The sequence below is a fragment of the Balaenoptera physalus genome (assembly GCF_965194825.1).
Source record: "Balaenoptera physalus genome assembly, chromosome: 7".
Taxonomy (NCBI): Eukaryota; Metazoa; Chordata; class Mammalia; order Artiodactyla; family Balaenopteridae; genus Balaenoptera; species Balaenoptera physalus.
This window is the reverse complement of record NC_138886.1, coordinates 31,017,632-31,034,173: the sequence shown is the minus strand read 5'-3', so window position 1 is coordinate 31,034,173 and position 16,542 is coordinate 31,017,632. Positions and strand designations below refer to the sequence as shown.

Sequence of the window (16,542 nt, the reverse complement as noted above, 5' to 3'; positions counted from 1 at the left end):
CTGATTCCTCCACCTCCGTTTTTTTCCCTCAAGACTGCTTTGGCTATTCGGGGTCTTTTGTGTCTCCATACAAATTTTAAGATGATTTGTTCTAGCTCCGTAAAAAATGTCCTTGGTAATTTGATAGGGATTGCATTCAATCTGTAGATTGCTTTGGGTAGTATAGTCATTTTCACAAAGTTGATTCTTCCAATCCAAGAACATGGTATATCTCTCCATTTGTTGGTATCATCTTTAATTTCTTTCATCAGTGTCTTATAGTTTTCTGCATACAGGTCTTTTGTCTCCCTAGGTAGGTTTATTCCTAGGTATTTTATTCTTTTTGTTGCAATGGTAAATGGGAGTGTTTCCGTAATTTCTCTTTCAGATTTTTCATCATTAGTGTATAGGAATGCAAGAGATTTCTGTGCATTAATTTTGTATCCTGCAACTTTACCGTATTCATTAATTAGCTCTAGTAGTTTTCTGGTGGCAGTTTTAGGATTCTCTATGTATAGTATCATGTCATCCGCAAACAGTGACAGTTTTACTTCTTCTTTTCCAATTTGTATTCCTTTTATTTCTTTTTCTTCTCTGATTGCCGTGGCTAGGACTTCCAGAACTATGTTGAATAATAGTGGTGAGAGTGGACATCCTTGTCTCGTTCCTGATCTTAGAGGAAATGCTTTCAGTTTTTCACCATTGAGAATGATGTTTGCTGTGGGTTTGTCATATATGGCCTTTATTATGTTGAGTTAGATTCCCTCTATGCCCACTTTCTGGAGAGTTTTTATCATAAATGGGTGTTGAATTTTGTCAAAAGCTTTTTCTGCATCTATTGAGATGATCATATGGTTTTTATTCTTCAATTTGTTAATATGGTGTATCACATTGATTGATTTGCATATATTGAAGAATCCTTGCATCCCTGGGATAAATCCCACTTGATCGTGGTGTATGATCCTTTTAATGTGTTGTTGGATTCTGTTTGCTAGTATTTTGTTGAGGATTTTTGCATCTATATTCATCAGTGATATTGGTCTGTAATTTTCTTTTTTTGTAGTGTCTTTGTCTGGTTTTGGTATCAGGGTGATGGTGGCCTCATAGAATGAGTTTGGGAGTCTTCCTTCCTCTGCAATTTTTTGGAAGAGTTTGAGAAGGATAGGTGTTAGCTCTTCTCTAAATGTTTGATAGAATTCACCTGTGAAGCCATCTGGTCCTGGACTTTTGTTTGTTTGAAGATTTTTAATCACAGTTTCAATTTCATTACTTGTGATTGGTCTGTTCATATTTTCTGTTTCTTCCTGGTTCCGTCTTGGAAGGTTATACCTTTCTAAGAATTTGTCCATTTCTTCCAGGTTGTCCATTTTATTGGCATAAAGTTGCTTGTAGTAGTCTCTTAGCATGCTTTGTATTTCTGCGCTGTCTATTGTAACTTCTCCTTTTTCATTTCTGATTTTATTGATTTGAGTCCTCTCCCTCTTTTTCTTGATGAGTCTGGCTAATGGCATATCAATTTTGTTTATCTTCTGAAAGAACCAACTTTTAGTTTTATTGATCTTTGCTATTGTTTTCTTTGTTTCTATTTCATTTATTTCTGCTCTGATCTTTATGATTTCTTTCCTTCTGCTAACTTTGGGTTTTGTTTGTTCTTCTTTCTCTAGTTTCTTTAGGTGTAAGGTTAGATTGTTTACTTGAGGTTTTTCTTGTTTCTTTAGGTAGGCTTGTATAGCTATAAACGTCCCTCTTAGAACTGCTTTTGCTGCATCCCATAGGTTTTGGGTCGTCGTGTTTTCATTGTCATTTGTCTCTAGGTATTTTTTGATTTCCTCTTTGATGTCTTCAGTGATCTCTTGGTTATTTAGTAACGTATTGTTTAGCCTCCATGTGTTTGTCTTTTTTACTTTTTTTTCCCTGTAATTCATTTCTAATCTCATAGCGTTGTGGTCAGAAAAGATGCTTTATATGATTTCAATTTTCTTAAATTTACTGAGGCTTGATTTGTGACCCAAGATGTGATCTATCCTGGAGAATGTTCCGTGCGCACTTGAGAAGACCGTGTAATCTGCTGTTTTTGGATGGAATGTCCTATAAATATCAATTAAATCTATCTGGTCTTTTGTGTCATTTAAAGCTTCTGTTTCCTTATTTATTTTCATTTTGGATGATCTGTCCATTGGTGTAAGTGAGGTGTTAAAGTCCCCCACTATTATTGTGTTACTATCGATTTCCTCTTTTATAGCTGTTAGCAGTTGCCTTATGTATTGAGGTGTTCCTATGTTGGGTGCGTATATATTTATAATTGTTATATCTTCTTCTTGGATTGATCCCTTGATCATTATGTAGTGCCCTTCCTTGTCTCTTGTAACATTCTTTATTTTAAAGTCTATTTTATCTGATATGAGTATAGCTACTCCAGCTTTCTTTTGATTTCCATTTGCATGGAATATCTTTTTCCATCCCCTCACTTTCAGTCTGTATGTGTCCCTAGGTCTGAAGTGGGTCTCTTATAGACAGCATATATATGGGTCTTGTTTTTGTATCCATTCAGCAAGCCTGTGTCTTTTGGTTGGAGCATTTAATCCATTCACTTTTAAGGTAATTATCAATATATATGTTCCTATGACCATTTTCTTAATTGTTTTGGGTTTGTTTTTGTAGGTCCTTTTCTTCTCTTGTGTTTCCCACTTAGAGAAGTTCCTTTAGCATTTGTTGTAGAGCTGGTTTGGTGGTGCTGAATTCTCTTAGCTTTTGCTTGTCTGCAAAGCTTTTGATTTCTCCATCAAATCTAAATGAGATCCTTGCCGGGTAGAGTAATCTTGGTTGTAGGTTCTTCCCTTTCATCACTTTAAGTATATCATGCCACTCCCTTCTGGCTTGTAGAGTTTCTGCTGAGAAATCAGCTGTTAACCTTGTGGGAGTTCCCTTGTATGTTATTTGTCGTTTTTCCCTTTTTGCTTTCAATAATTTTTCTTTGTCTTTAATTTTTGTCAATTTGATTACTATGTGTCTCGGCGTGTTTCTCCTTGGGTTTATCCTGTATGGGACTGTCTGCGCTTCCTGGACTTGGGTGGCTATTTCCTTTCCCATGTTAGGGAAGTTTTCGACTATAATCTCTTCAAATATTTTCTCAGGTCCTTTCTCTCTCTCTTCTCCTTCTGGGACCCCTATAATGCGAATGTTGTTGCATTTAATGTTGTCCCAGAGGTCTCTTAGGCTGTCTTCATTTCTTTCCATTCTTTTTTCTTTAGTCTGTTCCGAAGCAGTGAATTCCACCATTCTGTCTTCCAGGTCACTTATCCGTTCTTCTGCCTCAGTTATTCTGCTATTGATTCCTTCTAGTGTAGTTTTCATTTCAGTTATTGTATTGGTCATCTCTGTTTGTTTGTTCTTTAATTCTTCTAGGTCTTTGTTAATCATTTCTTGCCTCTTCTCAATCTTTGCCTCCATTCTTATTCCGAGGTCCTGGATCATCTTCACTCTCATTATTCTGAATTCTTTTTCTGGAAGGTTGCCTATCTCCACTTCATTTAATTGTTTTTCTGGGGTTTTTTCTTGTTCCTTCATCTGGTATATAGCCCTCTGCCTTTTCATCTTGTCTATCTTTCTGTAACTGTGGTTTTTGGTCTACAGGCTGCAGGATTGTAGTTTTTCTTGCTTCTGCTGTCTGCCCTCTGGTGGTTGAGGCTATCTAAGAGGCTTGACGGGAGGCTCTGGGGGTGGGTAGAGCTGACTGTTGCTGTGGCATCAGAGTTCCGTAACACTTTAATCCACTTGACTGTTGATGGGTGGGGCTGGGTTCCCTCCCTGTTGGTTGTTTTGCCTGAGGCAACCCAACACTGGAGCCTACCTGGGCTCTTTGGTGGGGTTAATGGCAGACTCTAGGAGGGCTCATGCCAAGGAGCACTTCCCAGAACCTCTGCTGCCAGTGTCCTTGTCCTCTCGGTGAAACAGAGCCACCCCCACCTCTGCAGGAGACCCCCCAACACCAGCAGGTAGGTCTGGTTCAGTCTCCCCCAGGGTCACTGCTCCTTCCCCTGGGTCCTGATGCACACACTACTTTGTGTGTGCCCTCCAAGAGTGGGGTCTCTGTTTCCCCCAGTCCTGTCAAAGTCCTGCAATCAATTCCCACTAGGCTTCAAAGTCTGATTCTCTAGGAATTCCTCCTCCCGTTGCCGGACCCCCAGGTTGGGAAGCCTGACGTGAGGCTCAGAACCTTCACTCCAGTGAGTGGACTTCTGTGGTATAAGTGTTCGCCAGTCTGTGAGTCACCCACCCATCAGTTATGGGATTTGATTTTACTCTGATTGCGCCCCTCCTACCATCTCACTGTGGCTTCTCCTCTGTCCTTGGACGTGGGGTATCCTCCTTGGTGAAGTCCAGTGTCTTCCTGTCAATGATTGTCCAGCAGCCAGTTGTGATTCTGGTGCTCTCGCAAGAGGGAGTGAGAGCACGTCCTTCTACTCCGCCATCTTGGTTAATCCTCTCACCTATTTTTTTGATGTTTATTGAGTTCTCATTGACAATTCGCTTTGAACATGACAAATGTAGCCACTTAAAAGGTCTATCATATCATGGACTAGTCTTTGACCTTAAAAATATTCAGTCAAATGATTTACTTAACATTTATTAAATACATATTTATTGTAAGTTTTCTTGGTGCTGGGCCCTATGCTGGCACTGAAGTGATGCCACATTTGAACTCTCCCGTGAATGTTATATGACTGTCCTACAAATTTGGGGCTTGTGTACAATACACAGGTTCAGTCAAACATAAGTTTTGTTTAAGCTTACTTAGTGCCGCTTACTTAGTTTTGCTCAGTTTAGGAATCATAACCTTTCCTGTAATTGTGAGAAAGACATAGAGGAGTGCTCTATGTATCCTTATAGAGAACCTCGGCTGATGGTTGGAAGAGGGTAAGATGGTCATGCGGGTGGGAGCTGGAGTGTGACCACAAATTACAGCAACATATTTCCCCAGGGATTGGGCAGATGTGAGAATTAAAGTCACAGTGACCAAAGGATTTATAGGAGCTAGACTATTTCTCAAAAGTGAGGCTGAAAAAGGTTTAAAAACTATGATTGCCTGGAAGGCTTTTTAACTTAGGACTTTGTCAGTACAACAAAAGACTCTGTGAATGTCTGAATCCATACTCTGGAAAGGAAGATAGTAGAACAGACTTGGCCACACACACACAATAAACACGTGCGATGTCCAGGCCCACACCCTTAGCCTTCTCATTAACTTTCTGGAAGTCCACTTTGAGTGTAGACATTATCCAATGGTTCTCAAGGTAGCATATCTGGGGATGTTTAGTAAATGCCCGCTGCTTTGACATACCAACCCGAGACTCCATCGCTCCAGTCTGCAGCCTGAGCTTTCTCCCAGGGTCTGAGCTCTCTGCGTAGAACAGAACAACCTTTCTTCTTCTGTCCTTTTGTGTTACAAGCACACAGGGTTCTCTTGCTCTACAGCAAAGGGGCAGAGGTGGGTACAGGAAAAGAGAAGGTTTAAACTTGGATCCTTTGCCAGCAGATTATCTTCTTGAAAGGTGTTGGAAATGAACATTGATTCAGCTTCCAGCTAGGACACCCAGGTTTTCCTGCTAAACTGCTGAGTATATGACTTTCTGTGGGATAATTATATTTTCTCTGGAACTTCCACCGGCACCTGGAGTCCCTCTTTCCTCCAGGAACTCAGAGCTGTTCCAGGAGCCCACCAGGGGAGAAGTGGGTCCCAGCATCACTAGGTCTACAGGGCCTTGGGGTTTGACATCCCCTGTAGGAGCATGAAGTAGACCACCAGAGTAAGCCCACCATTGCCTGCCCAGGACTTAGAGTGAACATAACCCCTCCCTGTTGGAATCCCTCCAAAAAAGGACATCACCTACCCCCTCCTACCCTAGGTAGGGAGTATGGACACACAAAATATACATGTGAGCTAAATGTGATTATTTGCATTTTCTTGATTATTTGCCAGATTACACTTTTTACAATCTATAAGTTGTTTGCTTTTTTGTGTGTGTGTGTGTGTGTTTTTTTTTTAAAGATTTATTGATTGATTGATTGAATGATTGATTGCTATGTTGGGTCTTCGTTTCTGTGCTAGGGCTTTCTCTAGTTGCGGCAAGCGGGGGCCACTCTTCATCACGGTGCGCGGGCCTCTCACTATTGTGGCCTCTCTTGTTGCGGAGCACAGGCTCCAGATGCGCAGGCTCAGTAGTTGTGGCTCACGGGCCTAGTTGCTCCGCGGCATGTGGGATCTTCCCAGGCCAGGGCTCGAACCCGTGTCCCCTGCATTAGCAGGCAGATTCTCAACCACTGCACCACCAGGGAAGCCCTGTGTGTGATTTTTTTAATTTGCTTTTTTATTCTGTGTCTCACTCAGTAGACTGTAAGCTCCATGCATAACAAATGAAGGTAATAAATATTGGTTCAGTGAATAGACAGGTAAATAAACCCTCAAGAAAAATATATCCAACCCCCTTCCTTTCCCCTCACTTGTTCCTTTTCCGAGAAATGAAGAGGAATGAGATAGAGAAGGAACTAGAAGCATTAGACCACACTGACCTGCAGGATTAGTACAAGGGCTGCTGTCTACCTTTTAATTGCACCTGGCCTGGAAGAATTAAGCAGAGTTGTCTTCAAACCTTCTAATTCTTTGATTCAGTATTTTTTTTTTTTCAGTACTCTGGTTTTCTCCAGCTGTGGTTTGATAGTCTTCATACTCTAAGTAATTAGGTAAAGTGCTTTCTTTCTTGGAGCCTGCATGCATTTTCAGAATATTGTTCCAGCAGCCTGAGATGGAATGAGGGGGGTGAGGAGAAAGTGAGGGAAGCATGGGGAATAGAACCCAAGCTTCTACCCCTTAAGTCAGCTTCAGGCTATGTGACATCAGGCCACCCCCACTCACCACCAATGGCGAATACATCAGTAATGGACAGTATCTCAGCATATGAAGTGATCAAAGAATTCCCGATGGAACCAGGATCTACCTCTTGTCCTTCAGGAATTAGGGGAAGAATTCTGAGCCTATGAGAGAGTTTGAAAATGGAAGGAGTGCTCTTCAAGGAGGGGACAGAATACATATCCAGAAGTAAGCAGTGACATAACTAGGAAAATAGGGCTTCCTGTAGTCTAAGGAGAGGTCCTGAATGGAAGGATGGCAGCCTCATCCTACCTGCGAACATATTTTGTTTGGGTCACACAGTATTTTAACAGGAAACTTTACATGAAATTCCAAGTTCTGATCCCTCTTGGAAAATTGGGAGATCTGGTAACACTGGGATAACATCCCATAATACAGCAATCTCCTGGAGCTGGGAAAGAGCTTCCCCTTTAAACAGAACATAGAGTTTTGGTTAACCAAGACCCATTACTACCTATTACCTTATATTCTCTCAATTTCACTCACTTATATTGGTCCCTGTAGGCTGCGAGATTTCAACTCTGGTCTGTGGGGTAGATTTTAGGATTTTCAAAGGGACAGTACACACTGGATATTTCATTGGCAGAATGGAAGTGAATGGCAGTCACTGCCTGACTCCACCGGAGAGAACCAAAGGCTCTGAGAAGGTGTGTTTCTTGCTTATACATCCTTAGGAGACACATGTATGGAGAACATCTCTTGAACCTGAGCATCTGTTGGTGGTTGAAGACTTCTTGGTAGTGGTGGTGGTGGGCTTTCTGCCCCCTTGTGACAGTTTTCTTTGTCAGCACAAATTTTAGCTTTGCATTTTAGTCAATTTGTGCTGCTCTGTCTGTAAACACTTGCTAGTACCTCTTTTGGACATTACAGCCATTCTTTAATCTTTATTCCTCAACCTTCATTTGTTCCAAATGGCTAAGTATCTCTCTACTGGAAAATTTGCTTAGTCTTAGTAAATGTGTGTCTGTTATTCAGATTAGTTTTGCCAAATCACTGAATATAATCTCCTCAGGGTAGAATAAATTAATACACTTGTAAAGGTAATTCCATTAAGTACTTTTGCCACAGCAGTCAGAAAAAAGGATATAGAAAATTTCTAATGAATCCTTTGGAGTGGTTTTGTAAAACACTCATGCAAATTCTAATTAGTCATAAACTGTAATTTGGTACCTTTCACATTTACAATGATAGATCTCTCTGGCCACTGTCATCCTCCTTAATAGTTCCCCACTTTGGCCTGGCTAAACAAAGAGAAACATCCAATTTGGGCCTGCCATTTCGTCTCTCTGTGCTTCCTCATTCACTCCCTAACAATCATTTATTGAGCAAACCCGTTAAGGCCTCGGGTGAGGAAAGAGGCCTGCCCTCAGAGAACTCAGAAACTAATAATCAAGTGAAGAATTAGACCTGTGGGACTCGAGGGGCAGGCCCCAACGTGTAGCCTCAGTGTCCTTGCAACCTGTTAGAAATGCAAATTCACAACTCCCACTCCAGATGTAATGAACCAGAAAGTCGAGGAGTGGGCCCCGTAATCAATGTGTTAACAAGCCCTCCAGGTGATTCTGACATACATAAACCTTTGAGAACCCAAGTGTCTTGTGTTCCATTCACATAAATTATACTCCAAGTTTCTTCACAAAGCTTCCTCAGAAGCGAAACAAATAAGCTAAGGCATGAGGTCCATTGTATCCAAAGAGGCAGAATTTTTTCCTCTGTGAGTTTTTCCTGTCTGGTAGAGCTGTGTGCTGTGTGGCTATTTCAGCATAGATATGCTATAGACAGGACCAACCTTTAAGGTAATTGTGGAGTGAATGAATCACCTGCTCCTTGTCTGTCTCTCTGTTTAGGGTCCTTTCTCAGATTTCTTGGGCATCTTCAGCCCACCAGCACCTCCACAGCCCAATAATCTGTGCTTCTTCCCTTTACACAGTCTCCTTTCCACTGTCTATTGATCAGACATAGAATCGAAGAATTCACAAAGAGGGACTTATGTTTGGTCCAAACCATGAAGATGCATAGGGTAAAATCAGCAACATATTTTGAGCAGTTTTTGACAGTGCAGTTTTCTTGCTAGCCAAAGTATTTGATTTCCACATCAAATGAATGTGAAGGAATCTGACCATTCTGGGTTTGTCCATTTTTCAGCTACTGAGATAGTCCCTCTAAGGAATTTCTGCAAATGTGGATTAATTTACCGGTGAGAAGTTTTTGTTTTTTAATTTTATCGGGGTGTAGTTGATTTATACCAGTGACAAGTTTTAAAAATAGCACATCAGCTATCTTCTGCATCATGGACTCACTGATCTAATCATTTGTTCTGTTCTCAAGGTTAACACTGATTCTTGCAGGCAATTTGTGCAGTGAATGTTAATCTGGGTTTGAGCTCAGGAATAATGGAGACTTAGATGTGAAAAATGAGCAGGACTTCCTAGAAGTGTAGGGATTAGTTTCATAATCACTTACATTTCCATCAGGTGTAGAATTATTTTTAGAATTATAAAACCAAATGTTATGTACAATTGCTATGTCCTGACAATTGCTTTAAGCTGCATTCATCAACTGTGCTTGCTAACGCTGCAAACAATGGTTAGTGCCGCAATCCCATATACTATGGCATTCTGTCATAGGCCAAAATACTGCTGACTTTGAGGTAGTGGGATAAGAATTGTATGCACCTCACAGAAATTAATGTGACCTGTGGTACTTCTTCAGAGCACTGCAGGGTCATCTGGGAGAAGATAAAGACATGTGTAGGTTATGACACAAGTAGCTTGGAGGCCTCCAGATTCCAATTCCAGGGCACAGGGGCTCCCTGGGCCCTGTGAGGTTCGTGTGGGTAGTGACCAAGTGGTTAGGAACAGACAGGGAAGGAGTCTGTGCACTCATCCCCACCCCTTTCTCCGGAGGCCTCTGCAGGGGGTACTTGACTTGCCATCTTTCTTCCTCTCGTTCTTTATAATGGGCTTAGAGTATAAGAGGATTCATAGTCTCCCATCAATTTTTTCCCAAATTTGGCCTTGTATCCTAGGAATATGATGAAATTTACACATTACTGTTGGCCAGTTTTGCTTGTAAAAATAGACATTTAAAGCCTAGAATTTAAAAGAAGAATGCAATTTTCTTCTTTATCTTCACAATTGAGGTGGGCATCCTTCCATTTTTAATCTTAATTAAATTTAATTTTATTTTCATGCTGTAATCATAATTATGGTTTTATGAGCCCCTGGTTAATTTCAGGATTCAGATGTTGCTGCTGGAAGTAATAATTGAACAGACAGGACTGGAGATTTCACAAGGGGTCATCCACACCAGTCAGAAATGAGCTTCATTAAGATAGTGAGAAAGAGAAAAGAACCCTGACACCCATGAGCTGGCAGAGTGCTTTCAGTGAGGTTTTGGCATTCTCCTGCTGCACACAGACAATTTCATGGACATCAACATCAGGCAAGGCCATTCTGTGAGTATGATGGATCAAGACGAAAACAAGACCACTCTGAATTCACATCTGAATACAGACAAAACACGAACATCCTACCTCTCAGCTAGTAGGAGTAACTGCTGTCAATTATAGGTTTAGTCTGCCCTACCCTCAGATAAGATTCATTAAGTAATTAAAAAATTATCCCTGCTTTCTGAAAGTACCCAACAGAGATAGAAGCCCACTTCCTTGGACCCTCCTCAAAGCACTCAGTCAAAGCCCCAATCCTAAACCTTGCTAACACCCTTTTTTGTTTTACAGTTTAAAAAAAAAATTTATTGAAGTATAATTGACTTATAATGTGTTAATTTCTGCTGTACAACAAAGTGATTCAGTTATACATATATATTCTTTTTCATATTCTTATATTATTATTATTACTATTATGCTATGGGGATTTAAAGTAGACCTGCTTAGATATAAACCATATAAGAAAATGTATAGTCAGTATTCTTTTTTTAATTAATTTTTATTGGAATAGAGTTGATTTACAATATTGTTAGTTTCTGCTGTCTAGCAAAGTGAATCAGTTATATATATACATATATCTACTCTTTTTTGGATTGTTTTCCCATATAGGTCATTACAGAGAGTATTGAATATAGTTCCCTGTGCTATGCAGTAGGTCCTAGTTGCTTATCTTTTTCATATATAGTAGTGTGTATATGTCAATCCCAATCTCCCAGTTTATCCCTCCCCACCCTCTTTTCCCCTTGGTAACCATAGGTTTGTTTTCTACATCTGTGACTCTATTTCTATCTTGTAAATAAGTTCATTTGTACCACTTTTTAGATTTCACGTATAAGCGATATCATATGATACTTGTCTTTCTCTGTCTGACTTACTTCACTCAGTATGACAATCTCTAGGTCCACCCATGTCGCTGTAAATGGCATTATTTTGTTCTTTTTTATGGCTAATATTCCATTGTATATATGTACCACATCTTCTTTATCCATTCATCCATTGATGGAATTTTAGGTTGCTTCCATGTGCTGGCTATTGAAAATACTGCTACAATGAACTTTGGGGTGCATGTATCTTTTCGAATTATGGTTTTCTCCAGATATATGCCCAGGAGTGGGATTGCTGGATCATATGGTAGCTCTATTTTTAGTTTAAGGGACCTCCATACTGTTCCCCATAGTGGCTGTACCAGTTTACATTCCCACCAACAGTGTAGGAGGGTTCCCTTTTCTCCACACCCTCTCCAGCATTTATTGTTTGTAGATTTTTTGATGATGGCCATTCTAACTGGTATGAGGTGGTACCTCATTGTAGTTTTGATTTGCATTTCTCTAATAATTAGTGATGTTGAGCATCTTTTCACGTGCCTCTTGGCCATCTGTATGTCTTCTTTGGAGAAATGTCTATTTAGATCTTCTGCCCACTTTTTGATTGGGGTGTTTGTTTTTTTGATATTGAGCTGCATGAGCTGTTTGTATAATTTGGAGATTAATCCCTTGTCAGTTGCTTCGTTTGCAAATATTTTCTCCCATTCTGTGGGTTGTCTTTTCATTTTGTTTATGGTTTCCTTTGCTGTGAAGAAGCTTTTAAGTTTAATTAGGTCCCATTTGTTTATTTTGTTTTTATTTTCATTACTCTAGGAGATAGGTCAAAAAAGATCTTGCTGCAATTTTTGTCAGAGAGTGTTCTGCCTATGTTTTCCTCTAAGAGTTTTATAGTATCCAGTCTTACATGTAGGTCTTTAACACATTGTGAGTGTATTTTTGTGTATGTTGTAAGAAAATGTTCTAATTTCATTCTTTTACATGTAGCTATCCAGTTTTCCCAGCACCACTTATTGAAGAGACTGTCTTTTCTCCACTCTATATTCTTGCCTCCTTTGCCATAGATTAGGTGACCATACGTGTGTGGGTTTATCTCTGGACTTTCTATCCTGTTTCATTGATATATATTTCTGTTTTTGTGCCAGTACCATACTGTTTTGATCACTGTAGCTTTGTAATATAGTCTGAATTCAGGGCACCTGATTTCTCCAGCTCCGTTTTTCTTTCTCAAGATTGCTTTGGCTAATCAGGGTCTTTTGTGTTTCCATACAAATTGTAAAATTTTTGTTCTAATTCTGTGAAAAATGCTATTGGTAATTTAATAGGCATTGCACTGAATCTGTAGATTATGTTGCGTAGTATACTCATTTTGACAATACTGATTCTTCCAATCCAAGAACATGGTATATCTCTCCACCTGTGTCATCTTTGATTTCATTCATTGGTATCTTATAGTTTTTTGAACACAGGTCTTTTGCCTCCTTAGATGAGTTTATTCCTAGGTATTTTATTCTTTTTGTTGCAATGGTAAATGGGAGTGTTTCCTTTATTTCTCTTTATTTTGTTGTTAGTGTATAGGAATGCAAGAGATTTCTGTGTATTAATTTTGTATCCTGCAATGTTAACAAATTCATTGATGAGCTCTAGTAGTTTTCTGGTAGCATCTTTAGGATTTTCTATGTATAGTATCATGTCATCTGCAAACAGTGACAGTTTTACTTCTTCTTGTCCAATTTGGATTCTTTTTACTTCTTTTTCTTCTCTGATTGTCATAGCTAGGACTTCCAAAACTATGCTGAATAATAGTGGCGAGAGTGGACATCCTTGTCTTTTTTCCTGATCTTAGAGGAAATCCTTTCATTCTTTCACTGTTGAGAATGATGTTTGCTGTGGGCTTGTTGTATATGGCCTTTATTATGTTGAAGTAGCTTCCCTCTATGCCCACTTTCTGGAGAGTTTTTATCATAAATGTAACACCGTCTTTCTGAGACAACCCATGATAACCCGTGGTGTGCAGTCTCTTACTGCAGTGAGTAACAAACCCAACTTGTTCAACCACAGGTGTGTTCCTGGTAGTCTCTGGCCAGAGAATATTCTATAAGTTGGTTGATTATTTGGTTATGTCCATTCTGGACAATAAATCTGAATTGTACCTCCTTAACCCTGGGCATGGCTTACCAATGCAGCAGCTCTGTCCTTCTCTGACTTCAATTCTTTTGGGAGATTCATTCTTAATGTGTTCATATGCTGAAAAGATTTTAGTCCTTTGAACAGAAAGAGTCACCTTAGAATCTAAAGTGAAAATGTGTATTAGTCAGGGTTCTCTAGAGCAACAGAACCAGTTGGATGGATGGATGGATGGGGTACATATTATTAATTATATTAAACATCTAATATTTACTGCATGTTAGGAACTGTGTTAAGTGCTTTACATAAATTAGCTTGTTTTAATCCTGAGACAAGCCTGTGAGGTAGATGCTGTTATTACCCCATTTTATAGATGAGCAAACTGAAACACAGGTGAATTAACTTGCCCAAGATTACACAGCTAAGGTTCAAATTTAAGTTGTCTAACTCCCCACTCTTTGCTTTAACTTCTACATTTGACTGCCTTTGAGATACCTCCTCTATTTCCCAGAATCTAGACAGTAGTAATTCAGAATGCTATTACCTGGAGTAACATATGTAATTCTAGGAAGGCATAATAATAGTTATTAAAATGTTGGCATATTTTATTTTATAGTAAGTGTAACTACCAGCCTCATTCTTCTCAGTTACAATAGTTAATGAGTCCAGTGATCAAATTCTTGAGAGTCAGATACTATCAATCATCATATATAACTACAGGTTTCAGAATGTATTAGCAAATATTGTTAAAAGTGTATTCCTCTGTGTTATCGAGGGTCATTGTAAAGTATCGATATATATAGGAAACTGTCTTCTTTGAATAAGATAGACAGAAGGAATGAGAAATATGTGTAACATGAGTACTGAGTACAGGTATATTATGGTGGTGTCAATTGTAATGAGTGTTTCCCAGTGTTTCCTTGTTGGTAACAGCTTATTGGGTATTTATATTGAGAGGTACTACTTGATTTGTTGTAGGGTGTTTCACCTCTTCTTTTTGCCAACCATTATTTTCAACCTCCTATGTTTTCTGTCCATCTTAGTCATGAGGGATTTTATTACTCATAGTTTACTTGATCACTCCTTTAATGCTAACTTACCATTTCTTCTACCACTTGTCAGAATTTTTATAATGGTTTAGCCATTTTTACAACTCTTTAAGTCTTCTATTAATGTTAGGTAATAAATCAAGAGCTTATTTGAATATCCAAAAATGCATAAAATATTTTGAGTAAGCACTCAGAAAAAGATATAATCCTTACAAATACTTTTAATAAGCACTATATTCAAAATAAAGTGTATGCTTAACATCATTGATACACTGTAGAAATTCTAAGGTTAATATTAAAATAGTAAGTATGCAGAAACATAAAGTTTATAAACAGATATTACCTTCCTGTCTCTTAATGTCAACTTTATTAATTAAAAGTCATGGTTTAGACATGATTATAGTATGCTTTTCTGTCTGTTATCTGGAGCAATCATGGGAAAACCTATGACCTCCTGAGCCTTAGGGAAATATTTCTCAGCATTTTGTATGTAGAACGTTCATCAGTTCCTACCTAGTATCATTAGGGTTGCAATTCATTTTCACAATCCTTCCGTTGCTCCTTATTGCCAAACAGATTCTAAGTCTAATGCTCTGTACCTGAGAAGGGAAGCATATTGTGAAAAAGTGAAGGAAAAGGTTTAGTCGTAAGCACCTCAGATGCAAATGTACTATTCTTTTTATAGTATTTACAGAAGGTTAAATACAGACAGAAAAAAAGTATGTGATAATTTAATTAAATAATTCATTTCCTCAGTATTGTATCTCTTATTCTAAACATCTATGACTCTATATATTCATAGAGAAAATTACAAATGTAGGTTGGTTTGGAGAGATGTGTTTGTCTACAGTTTTGATCTGTGAAGAGAATGTATAGCTGAGTCACTCTTGACTATTCTGTGAGGCCTCCAGAAAAATCTGTGAAGAGACGGGTGAGGTGACAAGACAGATCCTGGTAAAGAAGGGTTTAGGGATTGCTATCACTGAAGCACTAAAGATTAGGTCAGAAATATTTTTGTTCAAGTTCATTCAAGAATCAATCATTTTATTCTGCAGGGGTGCTGGGGGAAATTACAATTTGACCTGCTGCAGAGGAATCTTTTACCCTTGATGGCTTCTGAATAGCTCCTTGTTCTTCAAGGAGCTTAATAAGCACATCATTGTACTGCCAACAACATATCTTGACCCAGCTAGCACAGCAGTACTTTGCCATGTCACATTAATATTTTTAGAGGTCTATTATGTGTGTATATGTGCATATGTATGTGTGTATATGTACAGCTACACACATATATACATACACATATACTTACTTACTATGTAATAAAATCAAAAGACCAGTAATAACTACTTTCAAACACAGATCTGTAGCTTAAATTTTTCATATAGAGGATCATTGTAACTTGTTTATTTATTTTTGGCTGCGCTGGGTCTTCATTGCTGTGCACGGGCTTTCTCTAGTTGCGTCGAGCAGGGACTACTCTTTGTTGCGGTGCAGGGGCTTCTCATTGCGGTGGCTTCTCGTTGTGGAGCATGGGCTCTAGGCGCACGGGCTTCAGTAGTTGTGGCACATAGGCTTAGTTGCTCCACAGCATGTGAGATCTTCCCAGACCAGGGCTCGAACCTGTGTCCACTGCACCACCAGGGAAGTCCCGTAAGCTGTTTAAACATTTATCATTTTAAGTTAAAGTCAAGAACATTTACTTGTGAAATATTTTACATTTTTCATTCTATCAACATAATTTATTAAAATTAGTTTGGAAGTCCAAGCCTATGCTATATGAACCAAACAAAAATAAGATAAGCATTGGAAAGACTCTACAAATTATATTACTTTATGGCTTGAAAATTGAAACAAACCAGGCAAACTGTACTCAAATTATGAGTTTTAGTAAAATTGTTTGTTTGAAATAAAAAGTAGTATCCAGAAATAGCCATTTAATAACAAAGAGGTCCCATTTCAGAGCAAGAAACTTGTAAAATACTTAGGAATAAACCTGAGAGATGTTTATGACAAAGTAAGGAAGCTAGAAAGTTTGACTGGAAATTTTACTTGGTAAAGACTTACTTACAAGCCAGAGCTATAATAGGAGGCTGATTAGGAATGTAAGTAAGTTAATTTGTAGCACTAGTTCAATTCTGGCCAAAATCTGAAAAGAATTTTCTTTTCCTTGACAGAGGCTATTCTAAA

At 38.8% G+C, this 16,542-nt stretch overlaps 1 protein-coding gene and 1 long non-coding RNA gene across 9 annotated transcripts in view; one reads left to right on the top strand and one right to left on the bottom strand.

Moving 5' to 3' along the window:
• LOC309663975 overlaps positions 1 to 16,542 on the bottom strand; it is a 129,778-nt gene that overhangs the window by 9,033 nt on the left and 104,203 nt on the right. Inside the window, exon 5 of the long non-coding RNA XR_014265524.1 lies at positions 4,470 to 16,010. This is a non-coding gene — a long non-coding RNA (uncharacterized lncRNA). The remainder of the gene's footprint in view (positions 1 to 4,469; positions 16,011 to 16,542) is intronic.
• The window catches only part of PLPPR1 (phospholipid phosphatase related 1), a 274,835-nt gene that overhangs the window by 160,848 nt on the left and 97,445 nt on the right, over positions 1 to 16,542 (top strand). The gene's annotated exons all lie outside the window — the stretch shown is intronic.